Here is a 26,877-nt window from a genome sequence, read left to right as displayed (position 1 = left end):
ACTCCTCCTCGTCCTAAACATACCTAATAAATTACGATACTACATTTGTATTTTGTTTATTCATTTATTATTCTCCGTTTGATTTTTTTAGATGATATGATTATTTCTCTAGAGAGAGAGAGAGAGAGAGAGAGAGAGAGAGAGAGAGAGAGAATACAACAATCGTTCAATAGTTTAAAAAATTTTTTATAACAATTATATCATTTTTTATAGTAATTTTTCGTCAACTCAGTGGTATTGCATTATTTCTGCATTTAGATCTCACTGATACATCTGATACGCATCAGTTGGTGATAATTCTTAATTTTTTAAATTTTTATAACAACTGTGTGACAGTTTCAAACTGCAACAAATTTTGCAATACAATTATATAAGTACTGAAATTGATAAAATTTTTTATATTTTGCAATTATATTTATTATAATAATCTGTTTCGTTGTAGTTTTTATTTATAAATCAAATGATTGACGAATATTCAAACTAAAATGAATTTTGTGGACATTTACGCTTCACTGGTACCATAGAATGACTATTGCAGAATGACCATTATGAAACGCCCAACGAATCCTGCATACACGTTTATATTGTGCAGTTCACAATTAATTTGTGTAAGTGTCAGATATTCGAGTCTCCAATATCACTTCAATATCGTGTTTTAATTTATGTTTATTGAATTTGTTGATATTTCGTTTCTATTGATTTTATTTGTAATGATTTGTAATACTTTTTGTTGAAAATTTTGCTGTCGTTACATACGGAGAATTTTTATACATTTTGGGAGACTAAACGCCCATTCATGACCTTTAATCTTCCGATGAACCATGTGCTAGTACAAAGGATCTTCCATTAGGGAAAACTAATTTGACAGTAATTCCGGGAACTAGGTATATGGATCACGTATGCACATTTATACTAGCCATAAAATTCAGCGTATCAAGTCAGTACCGTGTTAAATTTTCAAATTTTCGTATCATAGAGACACTCTGATTAGAGATTCTTATTTCGCATATATTTAAATGCACATGTATACTATACATATTGGAACACACGAAGTGGAATAGTTGACACGTGACTTATTACACATAAACATTTTTGAAATAATTTTGAACATATGTGGCGTTTGTGGGTCTAAAACCCATCATAGTCTAAAGCCCGTCTTCGAATGAGATCGTTGTCTCTTTGACGAACACCTGTGCCCCATATTTGGACAGGTCCAACCTTGGCGGTGGTTCCGGCCCCGTTGGCCCATCTTTTGATTTAAATTTATATGCTTGCAATCGACGACCGTTTCGTTCCCGCCTACCTAGGGGTGGGGGGCTTTTCCTGGCCTCGAACTCTTTTGACTCGAGCTCCTCCACCTCATACCTGTCACCGCCGCTATTCATCCACTTCACGTCGATATAATTCGACATTCGTCTCACGTCTCGGTTTACCTTACCCGGTGTTCCTGGGCGATGATTTCCAGAGATCAGTGGACTCGGTTTTGCCTGCTGGCGAGTGTACATGTCAAATTTCAAACAAATTGCACGAAAAAGGACTCGCACTAAGGGGGTGTGTAGATTGTAGTTTGTAGTGTCGGAAGGAATCCTCCGCACTTGTCTTTTCGAGAAGGATTGTCAGCCTTTCCCACGTTCCACCGCGACCAGCGAGTAAGGCCAGTGGCTGACCAGCCACTGTAAGAGAAGAGCTCCATTAAAAGCTCTTCCACTCTTAAGCGCCCCGCGTGTGCCACGCTGGTTTGGCACCCTTCAGCCGCGGATGCGTCTTCGCGCGTGTATGGTGCGATGGTGTATCTGCTATCGCGACCGTTTCCGGTCGAACCCACGGGAACCCAAAGTAACCCTCGTCGCCTCGCGTACCAAAGTCGCTCTCGTCAAGACGGTTTGCATTCTGCGGTTGGAGCTTTGCGTGGCGGCTCTCCTGGCCGAGCTGTTGAAACGCATCGCCGGCGAGATCCTCGAAGATCGTCTCGAGATCCACGCGTGGATGGACTCACGCGTGATGCTCGCGTGGTTGGCTCGGACGCCCTCCACGTGGGCCGTTTTTGTGGCAAATCGTGTGGGCCGCATCCTCGAATTGCTGCTGGGCATGCTGTGGCGTCACGTGCCCACTCGCGACAATCCCGCGGAATGTGCATGTCAAGGACTGTTCGCCGGCGAACTGTTCAACCACTCCCTGTGCTGGACGGGTCCCCGTTGGCCTTTGGGACCGCGGTCCGGCTAGCCGCAGCCGTTGTGCCAAGTTCCCGCGATCCTGACCTCGATTAGTCGATATAATAGTCGTTGAAACGATGCCGAGGCTTCCGTGAGTCCGTATGGGATTCCTTTAAAATGAAAGACGAGATGAATAATCGACATGTGATATCTTGTTGACCTTGCGGAAATTCAGGCAAAAATGATATTTTCCGATGGCCTTTTGGACCATGACGATTTGACTTGAACACTCACTCACGGATGGTTCGATCACGCCTTTCTCCAGTGGAGTGTCGACCTCTTGGAAAATCACCTCTCGCACTCTCGGCGAGTCGGCGTAGCTACGGTGTTTGATCGGTGCGTGATCGCCGTTCATATGCTTGGCCAAATCCGTTCGCGTAGACGCTCCCACTTCGATTCTGATAATATCAGCAGATCACAACAGCGCGGTTCCCGCGAGATCGGTTCGAACCGAAATTCCTCGTGCGGCTGGGACGCGAAGTACCATATCGCGCGATGGTAATCAACAACGATACCGAATTTCGCGATTACGTCGATTCCTAGTAGGACGGGGTTCACTACACTGTCGAGCTCTCGCGCGGAAATTCTACACATCCGATCCCGAATCCACAATGCAAAGGAGGCACGCTCGGTGGTTCGATCGACGGCGTCCGTGGCCAGAAGAAAGTACTAGGGCCGCCTCGCAGCGGAGACTTCGACTGCTCCCTTAATTACGAGATCAAAGCGCGACTTACGCATGATACGGTGGCGCCAGAATCCACCAAGGCATGGACAACCCGATATTCGACATAGGCGTGCAATATTATGAGCGAGGGCCGCGGCGCGAAAGTTGGCGGAACAAGCGTTTCTGAAACGCGAGCAGAGATTATTTCGTATGGAACTATTCGCTCCAAATTATTGTACAACTGGGAAATGAGGGGTTCCTGTGATCATTTGAACTAACTTTTTTCTTATCGAAAATGTAATTACTGAATAAGTGATTAGTGTGCAGTTATTGTAAACCATACTCACGTGTAATAACATGTTCGCTAAGTATTCAAAGTCGACTTTCTCGACAACGAAGCCCCAAATGAAAAATCTTATTGTTTATTTCCGATTTGTTCTTTCATGTAGAATCACCTCCATCTCTGTTGTGCCATCACCATTGATGAGACAAATTGTATAATTTTCGTCTTAGTTAGTTTAATTTAATCTGTTCATGTTTTTTATTAATACATATTTAATGTTTTTCGATAGAATCTATATCATTAGGACATTAACGCACAATAGTTACCTGAAAACGAGATCATTTATTTGGATGGCTGTACTAGAATTAGGAAAATTAATTCCTAAAAAGAAATCATTCTTACTAAGACCTACATTCTGCTTGTATGATAAACACATTTGAACATTAACAATCACATATCTGCTTGAACCGCTCAAATGAACATGGTAATATATATACTTATTACAATACATACAATACAACTATTAGATATATGTAATAGTTGTATTGTATTATATGTATTGTAATAAGTAGACTGCCTGTGTAACAAAGATGAATACTAATTTGAGGAATTTAAGGATAATGTCACATTATGCTGAACTTGTCACAATTATAAGAGAAGAAGAAAGATACTTCTTTCAATTATAGTGTGAAAAACCGCCATATAGTAAGTTTGCTCGTAAACAATGTCGATGAAAAATACGTTAGGTTTAATATACTAGTTCATATCTCCTGTATTCTGGAATGTCCAGGTTCTAGAGCTGACAAGAAGGCATTCGGGGCAAATGTATACGCATTGTTTATAGTCGCCTTCTCGTCAGCTCTGAGTACATGCTATCAATAGTGGCTTGAGTACGAACTATGTATAATTAAGGGCATGCTATAACGAAAGCAACCTGCACAATTGCCAACTCTTTTTACTAGCATAAATCAGGTTTAAACGTGAATGTAGAGTGTGATCAGAATCTGAATCAGAATCATATTTTATGTGAAATATCATGTAATGATATAATGAAATGTGTAAATTTGTAAATACGTAGTATTCGGGAAAACTCATAAAGTGCAGAAAAAAGTTGAATTTGTTACCAAAGGAACTGGTTTGTAATGCTTCTCAGAATTTTCAAATATGTGGCAACTATATCTTTTGAATCTGTTAATACAGTTAAGATTTACGAAATGATTGAAGATGTGTTGTCGAGAGACCAGCTCATTGTATTGACAAGGTGTTGCATATCTCATAGTTGGGTCGGGTTGTTGCTTGATAAATTCCTAACATTCGGAATAGGCAACGGAATCGCCAACATATTATAATTTTATTACAACTGTGGAGTTGCATTCTTAAATGGAACATTTAAAATGAAGGCACTCCATTTTCGATTACTGTGCAATACAAGTCAACTAAAAGTCATTGGAAGTGCCTTAACAATACTATGGCACCCTGGTTTTAATGCAACTGCACCTTCGCAGTTGCATTCAAGTATTGTGATGGACATGACAACGGTGGCTCTTACCTTGATCTCAATCGATTGGATCAAGATGAACATTGAGTGATCCAGCTTCCAAGAGAACATTCACCGTACTTCAGTGTACTGCAGATATTTACAACTCTCCATTTCATCTGTTTGAAACTTTTTACGGCGTTACTGCAAAAGTAACTAACAATAAAATTGAAGACTATATTGATCTGAAGTCCGACGATCAAATTGTCCAGCAAAGGTTAGGGTGATTGTCATTGGATTATTCGACATGAACTTTGCTGAATTCAGTCAACAGTCTAGAACGCTTAATTTTCGGAGTGAACTGGACAGGAAGTGCTTACACGGAGACGTATAAAGCTTGTGCATTGGAGACATCAAAAGTCTCAGAGAAGCACACAGTCTCTTTATATGCGAAGATATGGCATCGATATCTGTGATTTTTATTTATTTGTCATCGTTTCCTACTGCCTCCAATTTATTACAAACTAGTAACCATATTTGGATAACAGACACTACAGCTTTCGTAGATCAGTTGTCTTGCTACCTATTTCTGCATTCAAATTCTGTTGTTACTAGAGTCATTGCTTTAATGAATATGTTTTTGAGTAAGTTTCCTGATTGATTCTGATTTTTACACAATAAAATCAAATGCTCTAGATTTATAGAAACCCCTGTTTAAATGATCGATTTGAAACATTCCTTTTCATATAATCTAGAATACAGTGGAGAAATTTCAGTGTTATTTGCAGATTATCGAGCTGTAGCAGTATTCTTCTTAAATAAGCTATAAAGTGAGAAACAAAAATTCGTCGAATGATTACGACCAAACTCGGAACATTTATAATATAGCAAAGTTAATGTAATTAATTAATTTCATTTTGTTCATACTAGCGCTATTGATTTAAGCAGGTGTGTGTTTTATAGTGGATACTGGATAGGATGATTCATCGTAGTTATTCTTTTGAAATGGAATTACGTTTGTGCGTTACATACATGAGAACGGAATCCATGTATTTTAAACCTGCCACTTGGTACTACCACTGATTGTGAGAGTTGGTGGGTGCGTTTAGGACGAGGAGGAGTGTTAGGCTTAGGAGACCGTAGTTTTAAGACTTTGTATTTATGGTAGGTGTTTCGGCCGAATCGCGGACCGCGGGTCAACGCACGCTCGACTTTCGATGTACGCCGTCTCGCCGTTTTTGTCGAATAAACGGCGAGGCGGCAAGACAATAACACGATCGACGTGCGTTGGCCCGACCGTCAAACGCTCGCCTCGGCCGAATGTATACATGCAGCGTTTTTGCCTTAGGAGGCAATGACCGGCTTTCGACACCTGACGATGCGTCACCTTGAGCATCGGCCAGGTGTCTATATATACTGCCGCAAATGTGATAACGGCGAAATTCTCCGAGATTCTCCAAGTATCGTTATCGCTTACAGACAGTTTAATTTAGCGCCCCTTGCGCCTATACGAAGCCGTGCTTCAATTGTTATACTTCTGTCGTAGCCGTGCTACACTGCATACGCCAAACGGAGCCGTGCTCCAAAAGCTTGTAATTCAAAGGACTGTGGAGTCCAAGACAAATAAATCGCGTGTCGTCTCCTCCCGAATTCCGGCGTTTTTAATTTTGTGCCGTGCGCAACATTTCTGGTCCTTCGAGCCGGATCCCGGAGACGACACAGGAGAGATAAAACATCTCCATCAACAGCGTCGATCACGCAGTCGATCGACGCATACGAGTCTCTATAACACTGCTGGTCAACATGGAGCAAATCATCAAGGAGCAAGAGCTCACCATCGGGGGCCTTTGCCGGATCCTGCCCAACTTCAAGCGCCTGGGAAAGGCGAAATTCACCGAAGCCGCCGCCGAAGAACGCCTTCGCCGCCTGCGGACCGAGTGGGACGCGTGCCGACGCCTCCACCTCCAGTTGGAGCTGAAGGCCAGGAGCTGTAGCGCGCCCGTGGCGCAGCTACCGCGACTCCCATTGCCGAGGTTCGCCGGCTGCTACACGGAGTGGCCGAGCTTCTCGGACCAGTTTGAGTCGCTGGTCGTGAAGAACCGGACTCTTCACGACGTCCAGCGACTGCAGTACCTCAAGGGTGCTTTAGAGGGAGAAGCAGCGTCCGAGATTGCTCACTACTCCGTGACAGCGGCGAACTTCGGCATCGCGTGGGCGGCCTTGGTCAGGAGGTATGACCGGAAGCGACTGGTCGTCAGTGCGCTCCTGTCGAGCTTCCTGACCCTTGCGCCGCTCACCCGCGATCGCGACGGCAGCGGTCTCGCCTTGCTGCGTCGTCGCACTAACGAGGCGTTGGCCCAGCTGCGAAACTTGGGGCGGCCGGTGGACCATTGGGACGACCTGCTGGTCCACCTAACGGTGGAAAAACTCGACCCGAAGTCGAGGGAGGCGTGGGTCCACGAAATCCGCGCCGCCGTGGATCCACCCACGTATGCCTCTCTCGACGAATTCCTGGAGTATCGGGCCGGGTCCTTCGCGGAGCTTAGGATGGCTCCGGAGCCCTCGGCTACCTCCGCGGAGCGTAGGCCGGCCCGACCTCCACCACCGGTACGCTCCCACGCGATGGCGACGACGACGACGGCGAGCCGTTGCCGGAAGTGCGGCGACAACCACCCGCTGTTCCGGTGCCCTGCGTTCAGGGGCATGGCGATCAACCTGCGCCGGGATTTTGTTAGGGCGCGCGGTTGCTGCTTCAACTGCCTCCGTTCGGGACACCCCGCGACATCGTGTCCCTCCGCGTCGCGTTGCTCCGTTTGCAACGGCTCGCACCACACCCTGATTCACCCGGATTCCGGGGTTGGTGGCGGGCCAGAGTCAACCGCGGTAGAACCCGGGTGGGAAACAGCGACGAATATCTCCGCATCGTCCGTGGTCCACAACTGCGTCGCACGCTGGAGCGGGAGCAGGGCCGTACTGCTCGCGACCGCTCTAGTATGGGTAGAGACACGCGACGGGGGGGTAAGGCCGGTGAGAGCCCTGTTGGACCAGGGATCGGAGGCGACCTTCGTCTCCGAATCCCTCGTCCAGGCCCTCCGCCTTCCGAAGCGGCCTGCGGCTATCACCGTGACTGGTGCGGGGGACGCGCCGGTGGGTCGCGTGACTTCGCGGGTCGATCTGGTGTTACGGTTGACCGGGCGCGGGAACGCTCCTATGCCGCTTTCCGCGTTCGTCCTCCGGAGACTTACCGGGTACGCGCCCAAGACGACCGTCGACACTCGCGTATACCCGCATCTGCAGGACCTCATTTTAGCGGACCCTGATCCGACAAGAGATCTCCCTGTAGATCTCTTAATCGGGGCCGATCGTTACGGGGATGTGATCGGTCCCGGCCTGCGCCGCGGAACACCCGGCCAGCCAATCGCGCAAAATACCATATTCGGTTGGGTCGTCTCGGGCGCCGCGTCGACACCCGCGAACGATCCCGATCCCTCCGCGGCGTCCCTGCACTGTCGCGCGGAGGAAAGGTTGCAGCAGCAATTGCGTTGTTCTGGGAGCCCGAGGAGGCGAGTCCCAAATCTGTTCCCCCCCCTGACGAGTCGAGGTGCGGCGAACATTCCGTCAACACCGTCTCACGGCGGGCGGACGGGCCGTGCGTGGTTCGGTTGCCCCTTGCGTACCGAACCACCCCTCGCTCTCGGCTCGTCAAAGGGCCGTGCCCTAGCCATGCTCCACGGAGTCGAGCGGCGACTCAAGGGCGACAGACATCAGAGCAAAAATATTGCTGCAGGAGTTATGGTTGGGGGGTGCGGATTGGGACGCTCCGCTCCCGGACGAGCTCAACCAGACGTGGTGCGAACTCGTCGCCGAGTTACCGCTCTTAAGCGCCGCACGGGTGCCACGCTGGTTTGGCATCTTTCAATCCCCGCGCAGAGGGGAGCAATACGAGTTGCACGGTTCCGCGGACGCATCTTCGCGCGCGCATGGTGCGGTGGTGTACCTGCTAGCGCGGCCGTTCCCGAGCGAACCCTCGAAAACCCAGGTGACCCTCGTTGCCTCGCGAACCAAGGTTGCTCCCGTCAAGACCGTTAGCATTCCGCGTTTGGAGCTTTGCGCGGCGGCTCTCTTGGCCGAACTATTGCGACGCGTCGCCGGCGAGATCCTCGAGGATCGCCTAGAGACCCACGCGTGGACCGATTCACGCGTGGTGCTCGCGTGGTTGGCCCGGACTCCCTCCACGTGGACCGTCTTTGTGGCCAATCGCGTGGGCCGCATTCATGAATTATTACCGGGCACGCCGTGGCGTCACGTGCCCACACGCGACAATCCCGCGGATTGTGCGTCCCGAGGACTGCTCGCCGGCGAATTGGTCGACCACCCCCTGTGGTGGACGGGACCCCGTTGGCTATCGGGGCCGCGGTCCGGCTGGCCGCAGCCGTCGTGCGAAGCTCCCCCGAGCATCGATCAGGAGCTACGCGTCCAGACGGCTCGCGTAAGTGGCGAGGAGGAGACCCCCCTGGCTCCCCTCCCGTCCAGCGTTTCGTCCTGGGCGAGGCTCCTGCGCGTCACCGCAAACTGCTACCGGTTTGTCGCGGCCCTTCGTCGAAGGAAGAATAGTCCCTCGGATTGCGAGACGCCGATGCGGCGGGCGAGGATCTTGTGGCTCCGTTGGCTGCAGGGTGGCGCCTTCGCATCGGAGATACGCGCCGTCCGAAAATCCCAATTCGTCGGGCGATCGTCGCCCTTGCGACGGTTGAGCCCATTTCTCGACGAGGCAGGATTGCTCCGCGTGGGGGGACGTCTAGACAACTCGTCCCGCGCGTACGACGAGAAACACCCCATCCTGCTCCCGAAGCACCCAGTGGTGGATTTGCTGGTGGAGGCTGTGCACCTCACGGCCCTCCACAGTGGACCCCAGCTCACCTTGAGCGTGCTGAGGAGGACGTATTGGCTTCTGGGCGCCCGAGATACGGTTAGAAGAGTGACCTGGAGGTGCGTAGCTTGCGCAAGGCATCGCGCATCTCCAGCGTCCCAACTCATGGGCACGTTGCCCTTATCGCGGGTAAACCCTTCGCGGCCCTTCTCGCACGTGGGCGTCGACTATGCGGGCCCCCTCTGGACCCGCATGGGGAAGGGCCGGGGTTATCGGGCCCAGAAGTCATACATCGGGGTGTTCGTGTGCTTCGCGACCCGCGCGATCCACCTCGAGCTGGTGAGCGACTGCACCACGGCGGGCTTCTTGGCTGCGCTGCGGAGGTTCGTCTCCCGTCGGGGTAGGCCCGCTGCCATTTATTCCGACAACGGAACGAACTTTCGCGGTGCCGCACGGGAGCTCGCAGCGATGGTTCGGGCGGTCCGCGACTCAGCCGAGGTATCGGCCTTTCTCGGAGAGGCCGACATCGTGTGGCATTTCTCCCCACCCGGAGCTCCGCATTTCGGCGGTTTATGGGAAGCGGGGGTTAAGGCAGTAAAACGCCACTTAGCACGGGTGGTTGGCCAGCACACCCTCACCTTTGAGGACATGTGCACCCTATTGTGCACAGTCGAGGCATGCCTTAATTCCCGCCCCCTAACACCGATGTCGAGCGATCCGACGGACTACGCGGCCCTTACACCGGGGCATTTCTTGACGGGGGCACCCTTGCTTACGCTTCCGGGAGACCGTTCGCCGGACACCGCCGCCTCCCCCTTGTCCCGATGGCAAGGGGTCGAAACCATGCGTGCCAATTTTTGGAAACAATGGAACCACGAGTATCTCCACACGCTGCAGGAGCGCAGCAAATGGTGGCGTGCCGAGAGGAACCTGCAGGTGGGAGATCTCGTGGTTCTTCGCGACGCGAATTGCCCACCGGCGTGTTGGCGTCTCGCACGCGTGCAGACGCTGCACCCCGGTGAGGACGGCCGAGTTCGAGTCGTAACCATTCGCACCGCCGGCGGATGTTACACTCGGCCGATCACGCAGCTCGTACGCTTGCCGGTGGACATGCCCGCTGGACCCTCCTCAGGACCGGAGCAGTAGCGAGGGAAGGCGAGCGTACATGGCGGGCGGAGCGTGCTCGCCATTTAGTCAATAAGATCAGCGGAGCTGAGGCGGGCGGTATGTTTCGGCCGAATCGCGGACCGCGGGTCAACGCACGCTCGACTTTCGATGTACGCCGTCTCGCCGTTTTTGTCGAATAAACGGCGAGGCGGCAAGACAATAACACGATCGACGTGCGTTGGCCCGACCGTCAAACGCTCGCCTCGGCCGAATGTATACATGCAGCGTTTTTGCCTTAGGAGGCAATGACCGGCTTTCGACACCTGACGATGCGTCACCTTGAGCATCGGCCAGGTGTCTATATATACTGCCGCAAATGTGATAACGGCGAAATTCTCCGAGATTCTCCAAGTATCGTTATCGCTTACAGACAGTTTAATTTAGCGCCCCTTGCGCCTATACGAAGCCGTGCTTCAATTGTTATACTTCTGTCGTAGCCGTGCTACACTGCATACGCCAAACGGAGCCGTGCTCCAAAAGCTTGTAATTCAAAGGACTGTGGAGTCCAAGACAAATAAATCGCGTGTCGTCTCCTCCCGAATTCCGGCGTTTTTAATTTTGTGCCGTGCGCAACAGTAGGCAATAAAAGGGAAACGTTGGCGAAGGCCGGCGGATGCGATTGTCACGTTTTTAGAAAAGGCAAGCGTTGTGTCGAAGGAGCGTGTTTGGAGTGGACAGAGAGTGTCGAGAGTGTGCGTGTGTGTGTCGTCGAGTGAGGAGCGTTGCAAGCTGTAGAATTAAGTGAAGTAATTGTAATACTAGTTGTAGATACGGTACGCGATATTTCCTGTCTTCTAAAATGGTTCCAGACAAATGATACACACACTGTCCCCATTTTCTGATTCTGATACATTTTTGTTTTGTAAACAATTATTATTTGTTTGTTCAATTAATTCGTTCTTGATGTATTTTTTACTGTTACAATTATTACCTATAGAGAAAATTTAAAAAATATCTTTCGTAGATCTTATGCATGCTGAATATTTTTTTAACAATAACATTTATTAGTACTGTTGAATTTAACAAATAGGTTCTATACAAAAATCATTCGAGCAAATAGCTTTTATTTACTACGTGCTATTATTTATTTTTAAATAATTAATTTAATAATTTAATTTCATTACTACCTGATATGATTTAATCCTGAAGGCATTTTCCTTATGTTTTTATTTAGTTGAATCATGTCAGTTAATGCAGTCATTACATAAGCGCAGAACGTATTTTATACCTTCCTTAGGTAAGTAAAAGTTCTAATTCACACAAAGCTCAAATAGTGAAAAGTATTAAGGTTATTCCCATAATTAAATATAATTCAATAGATTATTGGCCCTGTTAACACTTTTAATTTTTTGAGAATATATAATGTTGGGATTTGTACAATGAAGGACACGCGATCATAGAACAATATGATTTAATAATATATAATAAGGCTTATGAACTACATGGTAATACAATACCGGCTTTACCACACAAAGTCTATACACGCTCTCAACACGTGTCGAGCGCACTGGGGTGTAACGTACGCATTGCAATGCGCACGTAAAGCCATGCGCGCAGTGCTACCAACGGCTATGGGCAGAACAACCCATCATATAATATTGAGAATAATTTAAAATAATATAATAAATGTTAAATATAAAATTTAAAATAATGGAATACGCAGGCATAGGACGAAATATTAAAGTATTTGATGTTGAGAGGTATAGCTTGTATGGATGTCAAGATAGTAATTTCGGTTTGCACCAATAGATTGCGTTATGTTTGCATTGTTGTGGGGACTCGGTTCCCCAATCCTCAAGGTTCGATTATACCTTGGAAGGCGGACGCGTGTCAGCGCTCTCGCCCGTCGTTCCGGGGAGAAACTATGCTTCGCCCTCCTTCTCGCGACTTTACCGTCGAGGTGTTAACATGTGAAAAGAACGCAAGGCATTCCCAAACGGATTTAGAACCCTGCTGTTCGAGGACCACGTCCATCGTGAAATCCGACGCATCGGTCACTATTCATAACTCTGCCCCAAGACAGGGATGCAATAGTAAGGTCGCCTTAGCATGGACTTCCTTTGTTTTGACAAATGCATTCCCCGAATTCACCGACATCCCAAAGAAACTCGTTCAATGGAGCCAGCAGGTGAGCTGCGCGGAGAATACTTCGACGGTAAAAGTTCACCATGCCCAAAAACAGCGGAGATTCATGATTGGTTTGCCAGGGGCGAAGGAATTATTACTTTCGTCCTTAAAAGACATTTGCTGAATTGTACAATATTTCACCTGATCAATCGGTTGAAATGTGCTTTTTGATTTGATTATTTGTTATAGAGGTCCAGGACATGTCCTTTCGGAATTGCAATAGGACGAAATTTTTTATAACTTTAAGATAAATAACTGCTATTTAATTTTAGGGTTTTTAATAGACTGGGGTCAGTATTGCTACTCATAAATCGGTAAAGTATCCTGAGTTTCTCAGCTCAGAATATGAGCATCTTCTCCAAGCGCTAGATATGATTTCTTCGTAAATATTGTTCAAGAACCATTTTATGGTGGACGACAAATGTAACAGGATTAAGCGTCTCTGGGGAGTACCGTATAGAAAATGGGATCATACCATAAAGCATGTTAGACTTAATGGAACATAAAAAGTACTGCGCCTCAACCAACAAAATATTTAAACAGAAAGAAAGAAGATTGCTTTCGGAAATTTGTCAAAAGTATTAATTTCCGTTTGAATGCTACATATGTGTGCAATAAGTGGAAAGTATATAAAAATAAAGGGATGGTTCAAAATTATGTTAATTGTACTAATTTTGGATTAACCGTTCTGTCTTCAACGTTCACCTTCCGCCACATGCGTATCGGCTGTTTTTATACCGACGCGTCGCAACGGCATCGAGCTCAGCTATTCGAATGTACACGGTCGCACTATGTTGTCGCTTAGGCCATCCTTTCAGTAATACTAATATTAAATCTGTAATACCTGACTTCCCCCCCGTGTCCGCTACCTTGTCGTGGTGGGGGGGCTTCGTGCCCCAATGATCCTCAAGGCTGTGCCGGCGGGGATTTTATTCCCTGGCAGGTTCTACCTAGCCGGAGTGGCTTGAGGTGAGGGGCCAACTAAAGTCGGACACATACCGTAAACCTGTGGTCATGTTTGGCGGTGGCGGTCTGTGGCCACCCAGGGCGGGAGATAACCCCCGAACTAGCCCTCGCGTAGGAGGGTTGATCGGCCGAGTCGATGGGTGTATCGGCGATGAAGGCATTAGAGACCGTCAGTGCGTCGTACATGTAGTACTTCGCATAATGACGAGGCCCTGATTTAGCATACGGGCTGTGGCGTGTTCTTTGTACAGCACTGTATGTGCTGTATGACTTCCGACTGGGGAACTGTTGTCACTCGTGGCATCAGTTCCCCAGTTTACGTTAAACGGTTTTTCAGACCGTTTTTCGTGGGCGGAACACGCCACTAGACAACACTCCGCTGGGCTCAGGAATACATGGGATGCAATCAATCCCCTGGGCAACCCAGGCCGCAAGGGGCAAACGTGCCCTAGCCACACTTGAGCCTCCACGAAAAAGGTACCGCTGGATAGCTCGTGTTCTTAAATACGCAGCGAACTGAACGAAGTGTGGTGGAGAGGAAGAGGCAGCCTCTCCGACTGCTGTCTCCCACGTGTTTGCCGTGCGTGGCGACCCTTGTCGTCGGAAAAGAGGATCCTGGGATCTGAGGGGGCCCTCTCCTGCGGGTGAGGCGTCCCCAACACGTACCTTTGGCCTCTGCTTCGGCTAGATGGGCGGCTGGACGAGAAAAGCAGCCCTGGTCCAGTCAATCGGCTTGGAACGACCACACGCTTCGGGCAAGTGGGTTCTGCTGGGCGAGGACGCGGGCTGGGTAAGGAAACCGACCCAGCCAGCAGACTATATTCGGTGCGTAGCCCTAACTCAGCCTTTGGCGGGTTCCAAATTGTGCGGGTCGGTGGTGGCCGGGGAGCGCACTGGATGAAAGACCAAGACACATTATGGGTCTGAATAAAAATAATGAACAAAAAACTAAGCGTCCAAAGACGACGGGTCCAGCTCCTACTCGGAGTGAAGCCGTCGCCGCAGACGCGGGAACTGCAAATGCAGCTGTCAGTCCCCCCGCGTCTGTGAGAAAGACAAGATCCGGGAAGGTGATTAATATCGCCAATCCTCGTGTGATCTTGCAAAGATGTGCGACTCCCACGCGAGCGGTCTCGGTGAAAACCGAGCCCACGGTAGAAGGTACGCCGGACACCGGTAACGTGGAAGTAATCGAACGAGTCGGAGACACGTCACTCGTGAAGGTGCAGTCGGCACCCGAGCGTGTCGAGGACCCTACTGGTGACGGTTGGCAAACCGTCACCAAAAAGTCGAAGCGAGCCAAGCCGGGCGCACCCACCGGCAAGGCCGCAGTAAACCGGGCCAGGAGACCGAAGGGGACGTTCTCCGGGCAGAAGGTACGGCCTCTCGATCTCGTAAGAGACGTAGCCTTTAGGCGAGTGTCCGAAATACGGACCTTTTGCTTTCGACCTGAGTCGAAAGTCAATAAGGAGTCCGGGTCAAAGATACTCGCCGAGGTTGAGGCACTCAACGAGTTGGTCCAGGAGCTTATTCAACGGAATAGCTTCGTCGAAGGGCAACTCGCCGCGGTCAGGGCGGACCTAAAAGCGCGTCCTGCCGTAATGAGTGCGATGCGACCTGAGCCGTCCAAGGGAACTCTCCCGAAGACGGCCTGCAACGCCGCGCAGTCGACTTACGCCCATGTGAACAAAGTCGACTGCAAAGGAGCTTCTCCGGAAGCGGGGAGACGGCCACAATCGCAGCATGTGGTAAGAATCTTCCCGCCGAAGGAAAAAGGACAGAGCAGCGAAGTTACGAAGGTTACTGTTCTGTCCCTCATTAAACCAGCGAAGGAGGCGATCCGAGTAAAGTCGGTTCGACGCATCCACTCCGGTGGCATCGTCGTCGAGACCGACCGAAAGGAGGACCTGCAAGCCTTCGTTGGCAATAAGAAGCTCCGGAGCGCGGGTCTGTCCGTCTCCTTACCTACCAAGCGGGACCCCGAGGTTTTAGTTTACGACGTCCCGCGTCGGATGGGTAAGGACGAAATTGCCTCCAGTATTTGGAGGCAAAATCTCTGCGATGCGAACCCGAAGGATGTGCCTTCGGGAATTCGGGTCAGCCGCATGGCTGGCAAGACCCCGGAGACAGCCAACTGGGTCGTTGCCGTCAGTCCGCAGAATCTTCAGCGGCTGAAGCAGAGGGGTAGCCGAGTTTACCTTGGATGGAACTCCTGTCGTGTACGGGATTTCGTCCAGGTGCTTCGGTGCTACCGTTGCCAACGCTTCGGGCATACCTCGAAGCGTTGTAAATTCAAGGAGGACGTGTGCGGTCACTGCTCCCAAAAGGGGCATACCTTCACGCTCTGTAGCAAGAAGAGTGAACCTCCGGTCTGCTCTAATTGCAAGGACAGAGGGTGGGCTAGTGCACACAAGTCGCGGGACCCAGCTTGCGCTTCCTATCAGGCGGCGCTAGCTTTGGAGTCGTCCCGTGTCCGACTTGAGTGACGGGCAGACGTGGACTTGTCCACTCCGCCATTCGAACGGCATGCTGGGCGGACCCCTCGGGGTTCGTCCCCTCGGGCCAGGCTGAAGCCCCTCTTGCGGAGATAAATTGACTTTAATACTACTCCGTCAAGAGTGCCTGGATTGGGTTGGACTCGAGGTGGCAGCGGGAGTAGCACGTTGTCTTCCCCTGTCACGATAACGAACGAGGGTAGAGCCAGACCATCGGCACGCGTCGAGAGAGCGGCTAGTATAGTCCACATAGGACCCAGGCATAGCCCATCTTAAGACTCACAACGACGACACTAACTGTGGTCATGTTTTACAGGAACGGGGGTCTTGCCTTAACCGGCCGGACCGCGAGGATGACAACCTCTCTAAAAAATCCCTAGCCCCAAGCAGCGTTGCGCGGTGAAGAGGGCGTAGCTGGAGTAAGCGCCAGCTATGGTTGGTGGGTGCACCAATCTTTAGCGGACAACCCCGGGGTACCTGGCGACCCCCCGGGCGTATTAGCCTACCCCCGGGTATGGCGGCTCTACCCGGGGTGACCTCCTTTCCGACCACACTCGTGGGATTTATCATGGATAGTTCACAAAATAAAAAAACCGGGGAGGGGGGAAACGAGAGGGAGGAGGAGGCGCGCGTAGCTAGCGTGCGCCTCGAGCGCATGGATGGGTCGGTGTTGCGGGAACTTCCCGCAACACGCGGCAGAGAGAGGTCCGCTTTGGACCTTGGCGAATGCGATGCGGGAGAGGAGTCCGACCACTCGGTCGCCTCTCACCGCTCTTCGCAGAGCGCCCCTGGCTCCTCAACAGGGAGGAAGCGGGGAAGGCCGCCAACTACTGGACAGTACGTTGGCCTCTATGAGGCCAAACGTAAGTTGACGGAGGCCAACAAGGGCCTCATCGCGGCGATCTTCGACCCGGTGGCCCCGGGGCCGCAGCCCGGGAGATCGGTCGACCCACTTCCGGACGAGGTGGAGGTCGCCGCGAATCTTCGCAGTCGTCCGACGCGGGACGTTGCGGCGTCAATAATGGAGAGCCTGGCCGAAGTGGCCAGGATCTCCAGCGCAACAAGGGAGTTGCGGCCGGCCACGGTGCGGGTCCTGCAGGCGGCGGCCCTGAACAGCCGGGCGGGCGTTGCGGAGCTGACCATGAGGTCAGCTTCCGACGCCACCCGGCTGTTGGAAGCAGAGAACGCTCTGCTCAGAGAGCAGATGGCGGAGTTGCGGACCGAGGTGGCCCGACTCCGTCAGGCGGTGGAGGCGAAGCCGGCAGCAGCCGAGATGCCTCCGCCGCCGGCTCCTGAGGGGGGCACGGGGCCGCTGGTTGGCGCCGGCGCCCGAGGGCCCCAACGCCCTGGGCGAGGGAAGCCCCTGCCGGCGTCCGCAGCGGCGCCGGCAAACTTGCTGCAACAGATCGGCTCCCTGATCGATGCCAAGCTGGCATCGTTCAGGAGGGAGCTGATCCCGCGGATGCAGGATCCGCGGTCGGTGCCGCCCGTGCCGCCCGCCTCCAGCCCGTCGATAGGCAAGAAAGGGGGGAGAAAGGGTGGCAGTGGAGGAGGGGCTGCGTCCGCTAAGGCGGCGCAGATGCAGCCCCCACAGCAGAGGGCTGCCTCTGCTGTTGTGCCGCCCTCCACCACACCTCCTACTGAGCTGTGGTCGAGGGTAGTTGGCCGAAGGGCCAAAAAGGCGGCTGCCGCAGCTAAACCTGCGGCGGCTGCCAAGGCCTCTTCGGCCGGGAGGGCGGCGAAACGGGTGGCGCCGGCTGCCCCGAAGAGGGCTCCCCTGCCGCCGCGTCCGCCCCGCACGGCTGCCGTTACGATAACGGTACCGGCCGGCGGGGCGATGACGTACGCCGAGGCGATGGCCACTGCCAGGTCGAAGGTTGACCTGGCAGAGATTGGCATCGCCTCGTTAAAGCCCAGGAGAGCGGTGACGGGGGGAATCATTTTGGAGGTCCCCGGGGCTGATGGGGCAGCTAAGGCCACTGCCCTAGCTGCGAAGATGGCGGACGCGCTGGCGGGAACCGGCGTGAAGGTCGCGCGCCCAATTAAGAAGGCCGATCTAAGGGTGCGCGGCCTGGTCGACTCGACCACGCCGGAGGAGGTTGCCGTGGCCGTCGCCCATGTGGGAGGGTGCGACCGGGGGGAGGTTAAGACCGGCGAAATCCGGTCTTCCCCCTCCGGTTTGGGCACCCTCTGGGTCCAGTGCCCTGCTGCGGCCGCGCGTAAAGTTGCGGTCGCGGGCAAGCTCACGGTCGGCTGGACCCGGGCGACGGTGGAGGCCCTCAGCGCCCGGCCCCTGCAGTGCTATCGCTGCCTTGGCCTAGGCCACACAACTCAGCGATGCACTGCGGCCGAGGATCGTTCCGACTGCTGCTTTGGGTGCGGCAGTCGGGACCACAAGGTGGCCGGCTGTACGGCGAAGCCCAACTGCCCGCTCTGTGCGGGAGCGGGCAAGCCGGCCGGCCACCGCCTCGGTAGCCGGGCGTGCCCCGCCAGCGCGAAACGCGGCAGGGGCAGCAGGGGGAGAAAATCCGCGGTGGCCAAGGCGACGGCCACCGTGGCTACTAAGCCAAAGGTGGCACCCAAAGGTGCCACCGTCGCGCCCGCGGGGGCGGATGGGGCCAAAGAGGCCCCAGACGCCACCGCTCCCGCGGCGGCGATGGAGGTGGAGGCCTGCCCGTAATGGGGCCCAAGGGCCCTATAATACAGGCCAACCTGAACCGCTCGGCCAGGGCACAGGACCTCCTGGTGCAATTCCTGGCCGAGCGGGGTGCCGGGTTGGCCGTAGCGGCGGAGCCGTACAGGATTCCCGATCATCCACATTGGATGGGGGACCTGAGCGGCTCCGCCGTTATAATATGGGTAGGCCGGCCGGGGTCCCCGGCGTGCCCCGTTATCGAGCGCGGTCGGGGATACCTGGCCGTTGACTGGGGCGGCACCGCGGTTGTGGCGATCTATGCACCTCCAAGGTGGTCCCTCGAGGAGTTTGTGCAGTATCTGGACGGGGTGGGGAGATGCGTCTCCCGCTGCCAGCCCCGTCCGGTGCTGGTCCTGGGGGACTTCAACGCCAAGTCGCCGGCTTGGGGTTCCCCCAGGACGAACCCGAGGGGCCGGGAGGTGCTTGACTGGGCGGCGGGACTCGAGCTCCGTCTTTTAAACACGGGCTCGGTCCATACGTGCGTGCGGCATAATGGGGGGTCCATCGTTGACCTTTCATGGGCAACGCCCCCCGCCGCGCGCCGTATTACGGGGTGGAGGGTGGCGGAGGAGGTCGAGACACTGTCTGACCACAGGTACATTGTTCTCGGCCTCTCCGCCGCCCCATCGACGCCCCGACGTCGCCCCGCTGATGAGGGATCGCCTCAGCCGCGGTGGGCGCTAAAGCGCCTCGACCAGGACGCCCTGATGGCGGCAGCCCACGTCGTGGCCTGGCCAGCAACACCGGCCGGGCCAGTCGACGGGACAAGGGAGGCCCAATGGTTCCGGGGCGCAATGACGTCCATTTGCGACGTCGCCATGCCCCGGGCCAGGGTTTTCCCGAGGAAGGCGGTGTACTGGTGGTCGCGCGCGATAGCGGATTTGCGCACAGAGTGCGTTCGCGCGCGACGCCAGTACGCCCGCGCCCGTCAACGACGGCGTTCCGACGTGGAGCTGGCTATCCGGCTGTATGGGCGATACAGGGAGAAGGTGGTCGCCCTGCAGCTGGCCATCAGGCAAGCAAAGAGCCAGGCCTGGCGCGACCTTCTCGGCACTATCAACCGAGATCCATGGGGGCGCCCATATAAAATGGCGATGGGACGATTACGTCCCTGGGCGCCCCCTCTGACGGAGAGCCTGGATCCGGGGATGCTCGGACGGGTCGTGGACGCGCTATTCCCCGTCAGCGGGGAGGCGTCCCGGCCCGTCCCTCAGCTAGAGGGACACGAGTGGTCCCCGGATCTGGAGGTCGCGCCGGTGGAAATGGCCGGGGTAGTCAAATGGCTCCGGGGCAAGAATACTGCCCCGGGGCCGGACGGTATCCCCGGCCGGGTCTGGCTGCTTGCCATGGGCGTCCTGGGCGAGAGGCTTAGAGGCCTCTACTCCGGGCTCCTGAGGTCCGGGGTGTTCCCGGACCTCTGGAGGAGAAGTCGGATGGTCCTCTTAAGGAAGGATGGGAGGCCTGCGGATTCTCCCTCCGCGTACCGGCCCATTTGCCTCCTGGACGAGGTGGGCAAGATCTTTGAAAAGATCATTGCTGCCCGCCTCGCCAGGCACCTGTCCCGCGTTGGCCCCGATCTGGCGGACTGCCAGTTCGGCTTCCGGGAGGGGCGATCGACGGTCGATGCAATCGACCGTCTAAAGTCCCTCTCGGACAGTGCCGTGGCACGGGGCGGGGTGTGCTTGGCGGTGTCGATAGACATCGTCAATGCGTTTAACACCCTGCCCTGGTCCGCCATTAGGGAGGCCCTGGTTGAACACCAGGTGCCTCCCTATCTGAGGCGGGTAATCGGGGCCTACCTGCGGGGCAGGTGGGTGGAATACCCGGGCCGGTACGGGACGATACGGAGGGAAGTGGACTGCGGGGTCCCACAGGGGTCCGTGTTAGGACCACTCCTGTGGGACCTGGGATATAACGCAGTCCTGAAGGCCTCCCTACCCGACGGTGCCACCCTCATCTGCTATGCAGATGACACATTGGTGGTCGCCGTCGGGGACACCTTCGAGAGGACCATCCGACGAGCGGAAGTTGCGGTGGCAGCCGTCGTCGCGAGGATCCACGGTCTGGGGCTGAAGGTGGCCCCGGAGAAGGCCGAGGCCGTCTGGTTTGGACGGCCTTGGTCTCGGCCACGGGCCAGATCGTGGATCTGGGTTGGAGGAGCCTGCGTCGAGGTGAAGTCCGAGATCAAGTATCTCGGACTGATCCTCGACAGCCACTGGAGGTTCGGAGCACATTTCGGCCGCCTCGTCCCCCGAGTTGAGAGGGCGGCGGCCGCGTTAGGCCGCCTGTTGCCCAATATCGGGGGACCGGGCGATATGGTGCGCCGCCTATACCTAGGCGTGGTGCGGTCAATGGTATTATACGGCGCCCCGATTTGGGCGCCGTCCGTGAGGGCAAGCCGGCGCAGCACATTGTTGTTGCGCCGGCTTCAGAGGCAAATGGCCCTTCGCCTCATACGGGGGTACCGCACCGCGTCTACCGTGGCGGCGCTTGCTCTGGCGGGAGAAATTCCCTTCGAGCTGCAGGCGGCGATGCGCGCCTATGTCTATAGGCGCATGTGCATCGCTGGCCGGGCTCGGGGGGACCCGCCGGAGCAAGAGGCGGTCGAGGGCTTCGAGCTCCAGGCCCGGGGACTAGCGCTCGCCAGGTGGCATGCGGAGCTTTGTTCCCATGCCGCCGAGCGCGTCCCCGGGGCTCTCCTGCCGCACTTCACCACGTGGCGGGAGAGGCGGTTTGGCAGGCTCTCCTACCGTGCGACGCAGGTATTCACCGGGCATGGCTGCTTCGGTGTCTACCTGTGTCGCATCGGTCGGGAAGCGACGACGGTGTGCCACCACTGTGGCGCGGAGGAGGACTCGGCGCAGCATACACTGGAGGTGTGCCCCGCCTTTTCAGTGCTGCGCCGAGTCCTAACTAGGGAAGTTGGTGGCGACCTCGCTCTCTCCAGCTTAGTTGGGGCCATGCTGGAGAGCCCGACAAAATGGGCGGCAGCCATAGCCTTCTGCGAACAGGTAATGTTGCAGAAGGAGGCTGCCGAGCGGGGTCGCCGTGAGCGGGGGGTGCGGCGTGTGCGCCCACGCCTAGAGCCCCCCCCGAGTAGCTGATACTAGGCGGGCGGCGGGTGTACCGGACCATGCCGGTTTAATTGCCCGCCGCCCGCCAACCGAGGATGCCCTATTTTAAAGTGGGGGCGACAAAACCGTCGCCCCCGACGGCCGCTGGTGCGGCCATCGTGAAGAGGCGGTGTGGGGTGCGGTCCCCCGCACCGCCGAATCAAGATGATTCATGGGGAGGAGGATTAATCTCCCCCCCCGGGACGCGGCCGGCCACCGCTCCATCCTGGTGGCCGGCCAGGCGAGGGGGAGCTGCGGTCGTGTTCTTGAAGAGTTCCCGTGGCTCCCCCGTTAATCGCCAGCGCCCTAGGCCGCCGTGGGGGTTTTAGCGGGTCGAACCCCGCACTACCCCCCCTCCGCCCAAAGGGCGGAGCGGGGGTGTCTGACCTGCAGATTTCCCCCACGTTAAAAAAAAAAAAAAAAAAAAAAAAAAAAATACCTGACTTCATGTTTATACAGACTTTCCGAGTCTCTAATTAAAGATAGATTACAGAGGTGGATTGAATACTTGCCCTTCACATGCTATTACATAAATATGAAAGTATTGATAACTTTACATTGGACATATATAATAAATACAATGTTATTACATATCATTACATCATTGCATATATTAAATTGGAGAAATAAATACACAAAGCATAATTCATAGTTTCGTTTATTTTATCGAAAAATACAGTGATCAAAGAAGACGATGCTGTGAAAAAGTATTTGGTTAGTCAAGTGTGCGCAGAGGCTAACAATAAATTGCTTTATATCCAATCCAAGTATGTATTCAATGTTTTCGGACGTCTTTACATGTATATATGACTGTTTTAATGGGTATTAATGCTGATTTTATGAAATCTTTCATTTTATTGATGAACTTTCCCCCCCACGGCAATTGTGTATATTATATTGCATGTCGTTGTTCGGTCGATGGGTTTTTGATGTCGGAGCTCGAGGCTTGGCGTCATATACATTCGAGCTAGCAAAAGTCATTCGAAGATGTAAATAAACACTGTAAATAAATTCCTGTGGAATAAAATTATTCTTTCGATACTCTTCAAATGAAGATAGAATTACGCGGTCGTTTAATTAATGTTTTATCAAATTAATGTTTAAATGTGGAAGAAACGTTAATAAATTATATACACATATAAATAGAATGGGAATAAAGATTAATAAAACGCCAATGCAAATTGAATATGGTTTTGGATGTCTAACTATTCGAAAGATGGTATTACAAGGTGCAATATGCATAAAAATGAGTATCGAATGAAAAAAAACGTGAATTGTTATTCGTCAAGTTATAAAAGGAATATCATTGTAGAGCCTATAAATTGATGAACGTTATAAGTACCCGTCTGTAAGAAAGATTATATAAAGTCATTCCTATAAAACATCGCTAATTATATAATTATTAGAAATAGTAGCTCAACTGTCCATAAAAATAATTGTACTTTATGCTAATATTCAACATTGGTAGTAGAAATGGTATATACAAGATACTCGCTGTGTCTAAATTTATGAAAATGATGTGTCTTAATTCTCTTTTGTATTTTTTATATAAATTATACAATATCTACCTGATGTTGGATATTTCCACTTTTATATAAATTATACAATTTCTATTTGACGTTGGTTATTTATTATTATATATATTTATTTATTATATATATGCATTTTGTTCATGCATCATCAATGCTTATTATAGAGTCTATGAAAGATATACCGAATATACACTTCGATAACATGAGTAATACTAGACTCTATTATAGAAAATGGATAACGATTTACACCTAGGATTTGCGGAATCTTAAGACCACAGAGAAAACTATTAGCCAGGCCATGAAAATACAAGATTTAAATGATGACTTTGTTGTCGAACAAATTTATAATCATATTCATGAACGCTTTAGACGAGACATGAAATAAATGATTCACACTCTCTCTCTCTCTCTCTCTCTCTCTCTCTCTCTCCCTCCCTCTCTCTCTCTCTCTCTCTCTCTCTCTCTCTCTCTCTCTTACCAGATGCCGACAAATAGCTTTCAGTTTTAGCAACAGCGGGCTTTGAAAATAAGCTAGAGCCTCTAGGGTGGGAGAGAGAGTGGGAGAAGAGATCGCTGCCCTCTTCTTAAACCCCGTGAGACACTCTACTGGTAACGACGGGTAAAAGTCTTGTAATATGACGACCGCAAATAAGTCATAAAATATTTGTTGTATGAAAAAATGTTTCAAAGAGAAGTTGCGTGGCTTTTAGGAGGCATATGGTACACTCCTAAAGAAAGTCGTGGATTGCATTTTCAATACGGAAAAAGTTCAAATGACCTCAGAAATTACCCCTTTCCGGGTGTTGATATAATTATGGGTCACCCTGTATAGTACATTTCTCCTAAATTTATATCTAAAGTCTGACGAATTAACCCGGAGACACCCTGTATATACAAAATAGTATCGTATGTATAATTTAGAATTAATTTAGAATTAATTGTGTTACCAGTACTATCACTTTTATTATAATCATTATTATTATTATCATTGTTATTATTATCATTATTATTATTATTATTCCAGTAGATTAAGCAGAATACTAAGTACACCGACACGCATGCATCTTAGTTATTAAGTACACCCCACATTTTATATGCATGTTTTTGAAATAAATTTATGTTATATGCATGTTTTTGAAATAAATTTATGTTATATGGAATTCTGTCTCACCCGTTTAATACGCCCGATCTCTATCCGACACACACCAGTATCCGAAATAATCTACTCGTAATTTTGATGTAACAATATAATATGTTTTCATACACTTTTCATAACGAAATAATTTTTTATAACTGGGCCATGCGATATACATTTCTTTGTGATGCTAGACAGATGCTAGACAATATTAAAAAAATTGTTTGCAAAAAGTGTATTTTGTAGATTTTAATTAATTCTCTTAAAATTAATCGTTTTAACTGATTTTATCGATAGATTTCCCAACCACAAATCGAATAATGGTAGGTTTTCGTGACCGGTGTTCAATCGATATAATTGATGACATCAATTTCACAAATATTCCTGAAAATGATCTGTGCTTCAACATTTGCTTTCACTATGAGCATGTCAATGTTAAGAGATAGTTGACAACTGAAACTATATATATAACAAACAGTAAAGAATTCAGTAACATTTGTCTTTTTGAGTTATATTGCCAGATTACGTAATTTAAGGTTTCGCTATCGCGATTATATTTACATTGGCAACGCCTGTTTTTGCACTAGCGTGATTACTTAGTTTTCTATGACTATACCAGAGCACAAAACTATTACTGAAAAATTCCTGAAAAAATCCTTTTCCTTTTCCGTCTTTTTTTTTAAATTTTTCAATGGAATCAGTGTCGGGAATTCTAGGAATATTCACAATAACTAATGAAGTTACCAATTTAGTTGCACTATCCACACCCTCAATGCCTAGAATTCCTAGATGCGATGGGATCCAGAACAGTTTAATGAATCTGTTATGATTATTATTAGACAGCGGATATTTAGAAAATAGATGTATGGATCTGGACAGAAAATGTTATGTCAAGGTGATTCCAAAAACACATTTTTTACTTTGTATATTTCGCATATTGCAAATATTTTGCATATTTATGTTTGGAAAAACATATTGAATATGTCATTTAAGTTTATCTAAATTAGATATCTCGTTAAATTAATTGCATTATAACCGGATAATGTTGGTAGCAATTATATATCAATATAATGCTGAAAATACGTCACAGGAAACCATGTTTTCAAAACATTAGGTTGGTAATCGAGTATTAGGTGTAGGTATTGATAGTCTATTAACCTCTTGTGAAAATGCAGGTAAAATACCTTTCATCTTATAACTATACACTGTGTGTTCGTTGTATCGCGCTGTGTATCACGCGTATCAAAACGAATTCCCTACAACCTGGTCGGGTTCTAAGGATATTAAATTAGATAAACGAACACAATGTTTGTAACACTTGTAACTTTATTTCACTTTCTACATGGTTAAACTGTGGACGGTAGAACGAAGGGCTAAGCGGTTGAATTGGCTGTGTAGTTCGACTGATCAAGAATGACGACGTGAGTGCTGGATGTTGTGTGTTTTATAATGTCGGTGTGGGCGTGTGCTGTCCCAAAAGTGTGCTGATTCGTTGATGCTATTTTCGATGTGATTGTCTAGTTGGTTCGAAGTCCGCCCCCGTGGACCCCGTTGCAGGAAGGTAACATTGTAATCCCAAGAAGTTCCGTAACTCTGGGAAATGGTAAACGGAAACTAAAGAACTTAAAGTTGGAATTTGGCATGCTAGGCGAAAGTGGCAATATCCATAAAGGTATTGTCTTCGGATATCTTGGATTTAGTACTTGTCATATAATCGGAAGGAGAGATATTTTACGACACGGATTGCTAGAGATGTGGCTATCGTACGTAACTCGCACAAATGATGGACAAGAAAAGAATAAAGTAATAAAACAATTTGGCCGGTTCGGGCCGGCTGAACATATTATTTCATCACATTTCTCCACTTCCTGTTTTATGGAGTTATTTGATTTGGCAAGCAATCTTGTGTTATAAGATATTTCTTACACAGATCCTATTACCATGAAAAATAGTGTTAAAATTACAAGTTACATACATGATTAAATCTCCACTGGCTACGTGTAATCAATATGTGATAACGTTATAACATACTGTAGAATATAAGCGTCACTGATCTGGACACTTGCAAACATAGTATAACGGACATTTGTACATCCTTAGAATATCGCGTCACAACTAAATATTGCAGGAGATCGCCGAT

The 26,877-nt window shown here is 50.7% G+C and overlaps 1 long non-coding RNA gene across 1 annotated transcript in view; it reads right to left on the bottom strand.

Annotated features, from left to right (window-relative positions):
- Nucleotides 1-1,596: 1,596 nt before the first annotated feature.
- Nucleotides 1,597-26,877, bottom strand: part of LOC143262241 (uncharacterized) — a 156,411-nt gene continuing 131,130 nt past the window's right edge. Inside the window, exon 3 of the long non-coding RNA XR_013036143.1 lies at nt 1,597-1,673. This is a non-coding gene — a long non-coding RNA (uncharacterized LOC143262241). The remainder of the gene's footprint in view (nt 1,674-26,877) is intronic.

This window comes from Megalopta genalis, unplaced genomic scaffold, assembly GCF_051020955.1.
Source record: "Megalopta genalis isolate 19385.01 unplaced genomic scaffold, iyMegGena1_principal scaffold0101, whole genome shotgun sequence".
In the NCBI taxonomy this organism is placed as follows: Eukaryota; Metazoa; Arthropoda; class Insecta; order Hymenoptera; family Halictidae; genus Megalopta; species Megalopta genalis.
Note: the sequence above shows the minus strand (reverse complement) of the source record. Positions and strands in the feature narration are given on the sequence as shown.